Raw genomic sequence first — 9,236 nt, 5'->3', positions numbered from 1 at the left:
GGTTGCAAACTCAATCCCTAGGGTGGGGCCTGCAAGAGGCAGCTGATCAATGATTCTCTCTCATCATTGATGTTTCATTTCTCTCTTCCTTTTCCTTCCTCTCTGAAATCAATAAAAAATATATATTTTAAAAAATGACAACAGTCAACACAATAGTGATCTGGTGTGAATGCCCTGTCTTGCCCTATAAACATATGGGTCATATAATAAAGTTTCATTTTATTGGTCACATTGCTAATATGGTTGTGTGTGATTAGTTAATTTTTGGTACCAGAAATTCTTATATACAAGGATAGGCACCTGATATTTTTGTTAAAGTCATTATGGAGCACAAAGGGTATTTAATTACTTCTCTTAAATCAATCAAAAGTATAACTATTTTTTGTGAGCTCTGCAAAAAATATAGCATGCCAAAGAATGTTAGTAATTAGTTCATGTGTCATGAGATGAAAAAAGTTGAAAATCGCTGCTATAAAGGAAGGAGACACATCTCCACTATGTTTGGCCATTGGACAGAGAAGGGCCTAAACACATGTGCGAAAGAAATTACCCTTATGGACTTAGTAGCATGGAGATGAGGCACTGGGAGTTCTATGAATAGGGACTTAGGTTTCTGGGCTCCAGTACCTCCACTGATCAATACCACATGCCACAGGCCCCACCTTGTACCCTTGGGTTCCTGTTTGGGGCTGGAGTCTGCTTAGGGTCTGCTCTGAGTCATGAGCTGTGAAAACTGATGTGGTTGCTGCATACTTCTCACACAACCACCCAGAGACCATCATCAGGCAGGAGGTGTGGGGGTGCAGATGCTTCATAGAAAGCCTTCTGGGATGAAGCACTACAAAACCAGAGGGGGACTCAGGTCTCAGAGCCCACCCACACTTCCTGCCTCTTCTGGGTGTGCAAACAGAGCACAGAGAAACACCAGCAGCTCCGACCTGAGCAGCCTTCCTGGGAAGATGCAGCCACCCCTGCTCGTGCTCCTGCTGGCCTTTTTCCCACTCCCCTCGGCTGAGGCAGGTGAGTGGCCATCCCCACCCTCACAGGCCCAACCCATCCCACATTAGCACAGACCTCCTGGCCCTTCTGCACATCCCTGACCCAGCTCTCCACCAGCAATGCTCTGAACCCCAGCTACCATCCCATCTCAGACCCACACATGATGCTGGATGAGCTACAGGCAGAAATGACAGGACAGAAGCCTATTCTCAAGAAAAGGCGGGGGGCACAATGCCCTCCCCATGCCCTACCTGTGCCAGGTGGAGAGTGGAACTTCCTAGAAGTGCATGGCAGAGGCTGGGAAACTGCAGAGGGCAGAGCAGTCCTGGCTTCCATGTCTGTGATGAGACAGGTGTTGTCCTCTGGGTCTGCTTAGGAGAGAAGCCCAGAGCTCAGCAGACCCCACAGTTGGTGGGGTCACTGTCCCCAGAAGACTGCTGTTGCCTCTGCTCCATCTCAAGGCCCCTCAGTCCCTTTCTCCAGCTCTGCTTTTCTTCCCAGGCCTTTAGCAGGTCCTCTCCTTAAAGGATGAGCCAGTGAGGTTGGCAGCCCCAAACTTCTCTGCTTTCCAGAATCCCACAGCACTGGCCTTACCAACCCTCCTCCAGAGGCCCATTGGAAGCCATCCCTCCAAGCAGCCACCAACAATTACCTGGAACTCCTCATGTGTCAGCATCTAGATCCCTTAGCTTAAGTCCTAGACACTGCAAAGCACACTGACCTGGACATCACAGCACCACAGGGGCCTCAGAAGCTCACCCAACACCAAGCGAAGTCAGGAGAGGAATTTTCAGGAGCCTCCTGGCCTTCCCTGTTCCTGAGACCTGTATTCTCACGAACTATGTGGCAGGCAAAGTCACAAACCCAGCCTGTTGCTGTTCCCTTTTCCAGATGAGAAAGTGGAGGCCCCTCACTACCTACTCACTACCTACTCCCAGCTCTACGCCACCCTAGGCTCCCAAGTGGCCAGCCATATAAGTCATCAAGCCAGTGCCTGCCTGGTGCACTGCGGGGGAGGGGAGGCGTGGGGGCACCACAAAAGTACAACAGAATTTTCCTTCAGGGGAGATCATTGGGGGACATGAAGCCAAGCCCCATTCCAGACCCTACATGGCCTTCCTTCACATTCAAGATGAGGAGGAAAAGTCCAGGTGTGGTGGTATCCTTGTGGGAGACAACTTTGTTCTGACAGCTGCTCACTGCAATGGACGGTAAGGGAACGCAGCCAGGCTACACCTCCTGAGACCCCTAGAGGGACCCTGCCCTTCATCCCAGGAGCTGCAGCCCAGGGCAGCTCCCCAGCCTCCTGGTAACTCAAGCCCATGAGACCTCATCAGAGGGGCCGTCAGAGAACATGACCGGGCAATGAGAGCCTGAGAAATAGGACAGGTAAGCTTTGGGCTCAGAGGGTCAGAGGTGACAGCAAGGAACACAATTGAGAAGAGAACAACCACACTGGCCAAATAAAGCAGCGGTGGACTATGAAACACATGCATTAGGGTCAAAATGCAAATGCAAGTAATTTCATAACATTTCCTGAGGGCAACAGAGAGCTCCCAGCTCCCTGACCTCAGTGTCATTGAGAAGCAGAACCACCAAGTCCCTGGCCCTATGCCCTGCACCAGCTATCACCTGCCATTCATAATCCCTGGGATAAATCTCTCTCCCTCTCCGCCAAACTCACCCACTCTGTTCTCTGTGCAGCTCAATCACAGTCACCCTGGGTGCCCACAACATCGAAAAGCGGGAGAAGACCCAGCAGAAGATCCCAGTGAAAACAGCCATCCCACACCCAGACTACGATAAGCGTAAAATCACCAATGACATCATGTTACTGCAGGTGAGGAAACCTCCTGCTGCATTTGCAGCTCTGAGATCTCATTGTTTCTCTTCTGACTGTGACCTGTCCCTTCCTTTCCTTCCACTGCAGTCACCTGACTAGTCCCAGTAACTCAGGGGTCCCATCATGGTTTCCAGGCCCAGAGGCACTGGCTGACCTGGGCTCCCTTGCTTCTTCCCCACCAGCTGGAGAGAAACATCAAGCAAACTGATGCTGTGAAGCCCCTCCCACTGCCCAAGGGCAAGGACCTGCCAAGGCCAGGACAGAAGTGCACTGTGGCCGGCTGGGGGCGGGTCACACTGAGCGGCCCTTGCTCAGACACTCTGCAGGAGGTAGAGCTGACCCTGCAAAGGGACAAGAAGTGTAAAGATGTCTTTAACAGTTACAACAAGAACATTCAACTCTGTGTGGGGGACCCAAAAGAAAAGAAGTCTTCCTTTAAGGTGATACTGAACAGCTGCTCAGCTTGGCTATGGGATGAGGGATGTTTGGATACAGACTGGGTCCTGAGGAAGGTGGGGAATCCTTCACCCTCTAGGCTATGATCTTTCTCCCCAAGAGGAAAAGAGGAGCGCCACCAGAGCTGAGAGGAATAGGCCCTATAAGAGGCTACAAGGACCTCTGGTCACTCTAAACATGGTGCTCCTCCAGATGGTGAATCTGTAATACTGGCCCAAGCCGGGACACAGCAGTTAGATAACTATTCCCAGGGTGTGCAGTAGTTTTACCTGGTGGCTTCCAAGGTAAGGGGCTCCTTCTTGGTTAATGGGCTCCTTCTCCATGCTAAGTGTCAGCCCCACCTGCCAGCTCTCAGGTCCTTACACAGTAGGCTGCAGCCACAGTCCTGCAGCACCTTCATAGTCAGAGGATCAAGGACATGGGGGAGCAGAGGGAACTGCCATCTCAGGTGAAGTGAAGCAGTGACAATATCCAGGCTCAGGGGACCACAGGGACCTGCCTGTCTGCTTATCTCCAAGGTGGAAACCATCTAAGGCAACCTTCTCTGAGAGGGGCTTGGGATTAGGGGTCGAGGGCAGGACCAGGAGAAGTTACTCAGTTCATCCCTCTCTCTGTCCACAGGGGGACTCTGGGGGGCCTCTCCTGTGTAAAAATGAGATCCAGGGCATTGTCTCCTATGGACCCATAGATGGGACACCACCACGAGTCTACACCAAAGTCGCCAGTTTCCTTCCCTGGATAAAGGAAACCATGAAAAACCTCCAACTGCAGGAATCAGACCATCTTCTCTGGAGCTAATCCAGGATCACACTGTGGGGAGGGAGGTGGTGCCAGCAACCAAATAAATGACTCCCAGATGATTTGTTAATTCATTGACCCTCATTCACAGGCATTAGCTCTGTGCTCAGAAGGCCAATAGCACAATTCTTCTCTGTTCTACTTCTTCCTCTTCCCCTTCCCCCAACATCCCCCAAACCTCATGCCAAGCTATTCCCAGCTCCTTCTGGGCCACATCTGCACCTGTAGGGCTGGCCTTTCTGCCAGGGCAGAGAGGAGCACCATTAGGAGAAAACATGAATCTCTCAGATCCTGGGCTCAGTGTGAAGGTCTTACTTCTTCCTCTGTGTTATGTGCTGAGAGGAAAGGACTAGCACCCTGGGTGCTGGACACCAAACAGGCACAGCCTGGGCTGCAGCTCAGGAGACCCCACCACACAGGAGAAAGGAGGGCCTTCCTGAGCAGGACATTGTTCTCCAGCAACCAGGGAGTGGCAGGTTTTGGGGGCTGGGGGCTGGTGAGAAGAGACAGGGGTGGAGGAGGGAGGGAAGTCTTGAGAAGGTCCTCATTCCCATCTTGGCTGAATTTCTCTCCCTGCCCTTTTCTGCCCTCCTCTGAGCTCAGGGCTTAGCTTGGTTTCCGGTCTCCTGGCTGCCCCTTCTTCTCATCCCTGCTGACCACTGAGCATCCTCAGAGTCCACCAACCCTGCGCCCCATAGACCACACTGGTCTGAGCCCCCACTTATCAATCAGGCAAATGGAAAGGGAAAAAAAGCTGGGGTAGCAATACTTATATCTGACAAAATAGACCTCAAAGTGAAGACCATAACAAGAGACAAGAAAGGCCATTTCATAATTCTAAAAGGATTGATACAACAAGAGGATATAACTCTGGTAAACATTTATGCCCCTAATGCAGGAGCACCCAAATACATTAAAAAAAAAAAAAAAAACTTCTGGAAGATATCAGGGGAGAGATTGACAGCAACACAATCATAGTAAGAGACTTTAATACCTCATTAACATCACTGGATAAATCCTCTAGACAAAAAATTAGCAAAGAAACATCAATCCTAAATGACTCATTAGATCAGATGGACTTAATCGACACCTTTAGAACATTCCACCCCAAAACTACAGAATATACATGCTTCTCAAGTGCACATGGGACATTTTCAAAGATAGACCACACACTGGGACACAGGCAAAGTCTCTTCAAATTCAAGAGGATTTAAATCATATCAAGCATCTTCTCAGATTACAGTGGCATAAAATTAGAAATCAACTACAGTAAAAACAATCGCAAAAATTCAAACACTTGGAGGCTGAATAGCATACTATTAAACAGTGATTGGTTTACCAGAGACATCAAATAAGAAATAAAAAAAAAATCCTGGAAACAAATGACAATGAAAACACAACAATCCAAAATATTTGGGACACACTGAAAGCAATCCTAGGCAGGAAGTTCATAGCATTACAGGCTTAACTAAAAAAAGAAAGAAAAAAAGTAATAAAACATCTAACTCTGCAACTTGAAGAATTAGAAAGAGAGCAACAAGAAAATCCCAGTGTGAGCAGAAGGAAAGAAATAATAAACATCAGAGCAGAAATAAATGAAATAGAAAAAAAAACAACAAAAAAAAAACACAGTAGAAAAGATGAACAAAACCAAGAGCTGGTTCTTTGAAAGGATAAACAAGATTGATGAACCTCTATCCAGGCTCACCAAGAAGCAAAGAGAGAGGACCCAAATAAACAAAATAAAAAATGAAAAATGTGAAGTAACAACTGATCCCACAGAAATACAAAGGATTATGAAAAAAATACTATGAACAACTCTATTCCAAAAAAATGGACAACCTAGAAAAAATAGACATATTTTTAGAAAAACACAAGCTCCCAAAACTCAATCAGAAAGAATCAAAAAACCTGAATAGACCTATAACCACTGAAGAAATTGAAGGAGTGATCAAAAATCTTCCAGCAAACAAAAGCCCTGGTCTGGACAGCTCTACAGGGGAGTTCTACCAAGCAGTCAAAGAAGAAATAAACCTATCCTCCTCAGACTATTCAAAAAAATTCAAGAGGAAGGCATACTTCCAAGCTCTTTCTACGAAGCCAGCATTACCCTAATCCCAAAACCAGATAAAGACACCACAAAAAAAGGGAACTACAGGCCAATATCTTTGATGAATATAGATGCTAAAATCCTCAACAAAATTCTAGCAAATTGGATCCAGCAGTACATCAAAAAGATCATACACCATGACCAAATGGGATTTATTCCCGGGAGGCAAGGATGGTACAATATCCGCAAATCAATAAATGTGATATATCACATAAACAAATTGAGAGACAAAAATCACATAATCATATTAATGGATGCAGAAAAACCATTTGATAAAATCTAACACCCTTTCTTGATAAAAACTCTCAGCAAAATGGGAATACAGGGATCATACCTCAATATAATAAAAGCCTTATATGACAAACCTGCAGCCAACATCATAATCAATGGGCAAAAACTAAACCCATTTCCCCTAAGAATGGGGGGAAACACAGAGATGCCCACTTTCACCACTCCTGTTCGATATAGTACTGGAAGGGCTAGCCATAGTGATCAGACAAGAAGAAGAAATATAAGGCATCCAAATTGGAAAAGAAGAAGTAAAACTGTCCTTATTCGCACAGGACATGATACTGTACATAGAAAAAGCATAAGACTCCATCAAAAAACTACTAGATCTAATAAATGAATTTGGCAATGTAGCAGGATACAAAATTAACACCCATAAATCTATGGCCTTTTTATACACCAATAATGAACTCACAGAAAGAGAAATGAAAAAAAAATCCCATTTACCATTGCACCAAAAAAATTAAGATACCTAGGAATAAACAACTAAGGAGGTAAAAGACCTGTACTCTGAAAAAAGTGATAGAGGAAGCCATAAACAAATGGAAGAACATACCATGTTCATGGATTGGTAGAATCAACATTATTTAAATGTTCATACTACCCAAAGCATACCATAGATTCAATGCAATCCCCATTAAAATACCAACAGCAGCCTGACAGGTTTGGCTCAGTGGATGGAGCATCGGCCTGTGGACTCAAGGGTCCCGGGTTTGATTCCAGTCAAGGGCATGTACCTTGGTTGCAGGCACATACCCAGAGGGGAGTGTGCAGGAGGCAGCTGATCAATGTTTCTCTCTCATCGATGTTTCTAACTCCCTTCCCCTTTCCCTTCCTCTCTGTAAAAAATCAATAAAATATATTTTAAAAAAGTACCAACAGCATATTTCAAAGATCTAGAAAAAACTCTCCAAAACTTCATCTGGAATAAAAAGAAGATCCCAAATAGCCACAGCAATCCTGAGAAAGAAGAACAGAGTTGGAGGGATCACAATACCAGATATCAAGCTATATTACCAAGCCACGGTTCCCAAAACTGCCTGGTACTGGCACAAGCACAGATATATAGACCAATGGAACAGAACAGAGAACCCAGAAATCAACTGAAGCATTATGCTCAATTAATATTTGACAAAGGAGGCAAGAGCGTACAATGAAGTCAAGGCAGTCTCTTTAATAAATGGTATTGTGAAATTTGGTCAAATACATGCAAAAATAATGAAACTAGATCACTGACTTACACCATACATAAAAACAAACTCAAAATGGCTAAAGGACTTAAATGTAGGATGGGAAACCATAAAAATCCTACAAGATTTCATAGGCAGCAAAATATCAGACATATGCCATAGCAATATCTTTACTGACTTAGCCCCTAGGGCAATTGAGACTAAGGAAAAAATAAACAAATGGGAATACATCAAAATAAAAAGCTTCTGCACAGCAAAAGAAATCATCAACAAAACAACAAGAAAGCCCACTGCATGAGAGAACATATTTGCCAATGCTATTTCAGATAAGGGTTTAATCTCCAAAATTTACAGAGAACTCATACAACTTAACAAAAGGAAGATAAATGATCCAATTAAAAAAATGGGCAAAAGACCTAAGTAGACACTTTTTGAAAGAGGACATACAGAAAGCTGAGAGACATATGGAAACATGCTCAAAGTCACTAATCATCCAAGAGATGCAAATCAAAACAATGAGGTACCATCTAACACCTGTCAGAATGGCTATCATCAACAAATGACAAGTGCTGGAAAAAATGAGGAGAAAAAGGAACCCTCCTACACAATGGTGCAGCCATTGTGGAAGATGGTATGGCGTTTCCTTGAAAAGTTAAAAATGGAACTCCCATTTGACGCAGTAATCCCACTTGTAGGACTATATTCCAAGAAACCAGAAACACCAATCAGAAAGGATATATGCACTCTTATGTTCATAGTAGCACAACTTAAATAACTAAGATTTGGAAACAATCTAAGTGCCCATCAGCACATGAGATGATTAAAGAACTGTGGTACATCTACACAATGGAATACTACGCTGCTATAAAAAAAGAAGGAACTTTTACCATTTGCAACAGCATGGATGGAACTGAAGAGCATTATGCTAAGCAAAATAAGCCAGTTGGAGAAAGATAAATATCACATGATCTCACTCATATGTGGGATATAATGATCAACATAATTTGATAAACAAAAATAGATCCAGAGACAAATAACAGGGGAGGGGGGGGGGGTTAGAGAGCAACCAAAGGATTTGTATGCATGCACATTAGTATAATCATTGGACACAGACACTGGGGCAGTGGGGGCTTGCCCAGAGTAGGAATGGTTGTGGGGGAGGAGGGTCAATTGGGGAAAAAGGTGACATATGTAAAAATTTAAACAATAAAAATAGTATAAGATGTGACTAAATAGAAATGATACGGAGAGGATACATAGAAATGCATGATTACACTGTTCCTATATGAAATGGTATAACACGAATTCATAGTAGGTGGTGGTATGTGGAGGCATATTGTAAACCTAGAGTAACCACAAAAGTAATACACAGAGATATAACTAAAAGCCAATAAAAAAGACAAAATGAGATACAACCAAAGAAGTCATGAAGAGAAGGACAAAGAAACAAAGAATAAATCACACTAATAGATATCAAATAGCATGTGATAATCTTCAACCCAATCCTAGCAGTAATTACATTAAGTGTAAACAGATTAAACACTCCAATTAA

General features: G+C 44.3%; 1 pseudogene across 1 annotated transcript; it reads left to right on the top strand.

Annotated features, from left to right (window-relative positions):
* The first annotated feature begins 830 nt into the window (after positions 1 to 830).
* LOC308533028 (granzyme B-like) lies at positions 831 to 5,641 on the top strand (annotated as a pseudogene). Its single transcript has 5 exons — positions 831 to 1,020; positions 2,063 to 2,210; positions 2,704 to 2,839; positions 3,025 to 3,282; positions 3,920 to 5,641. The product of its transcript is annotated as a granzyme B-like (transcript).
* Positions 5,642 to 9,236: the final 3,595 nt, after the last annotated feature.

Source organism: Myotis nattereri (genome assembly GCF_964212035.1).
Source record: "Myotis nattereri genome assembly, chromosome: 1".
NCBI lineage: Eukaryota > Metazoa > Chordata > Mammalia > Chiroptera > Vespertilionidae > Myotis > Myotis nattereri.
The sequence above is the reverse complement of the archived record's forward strand: the minus strand, read 5'-3'. Positions and strand labels throughout refer to the sequence as shown.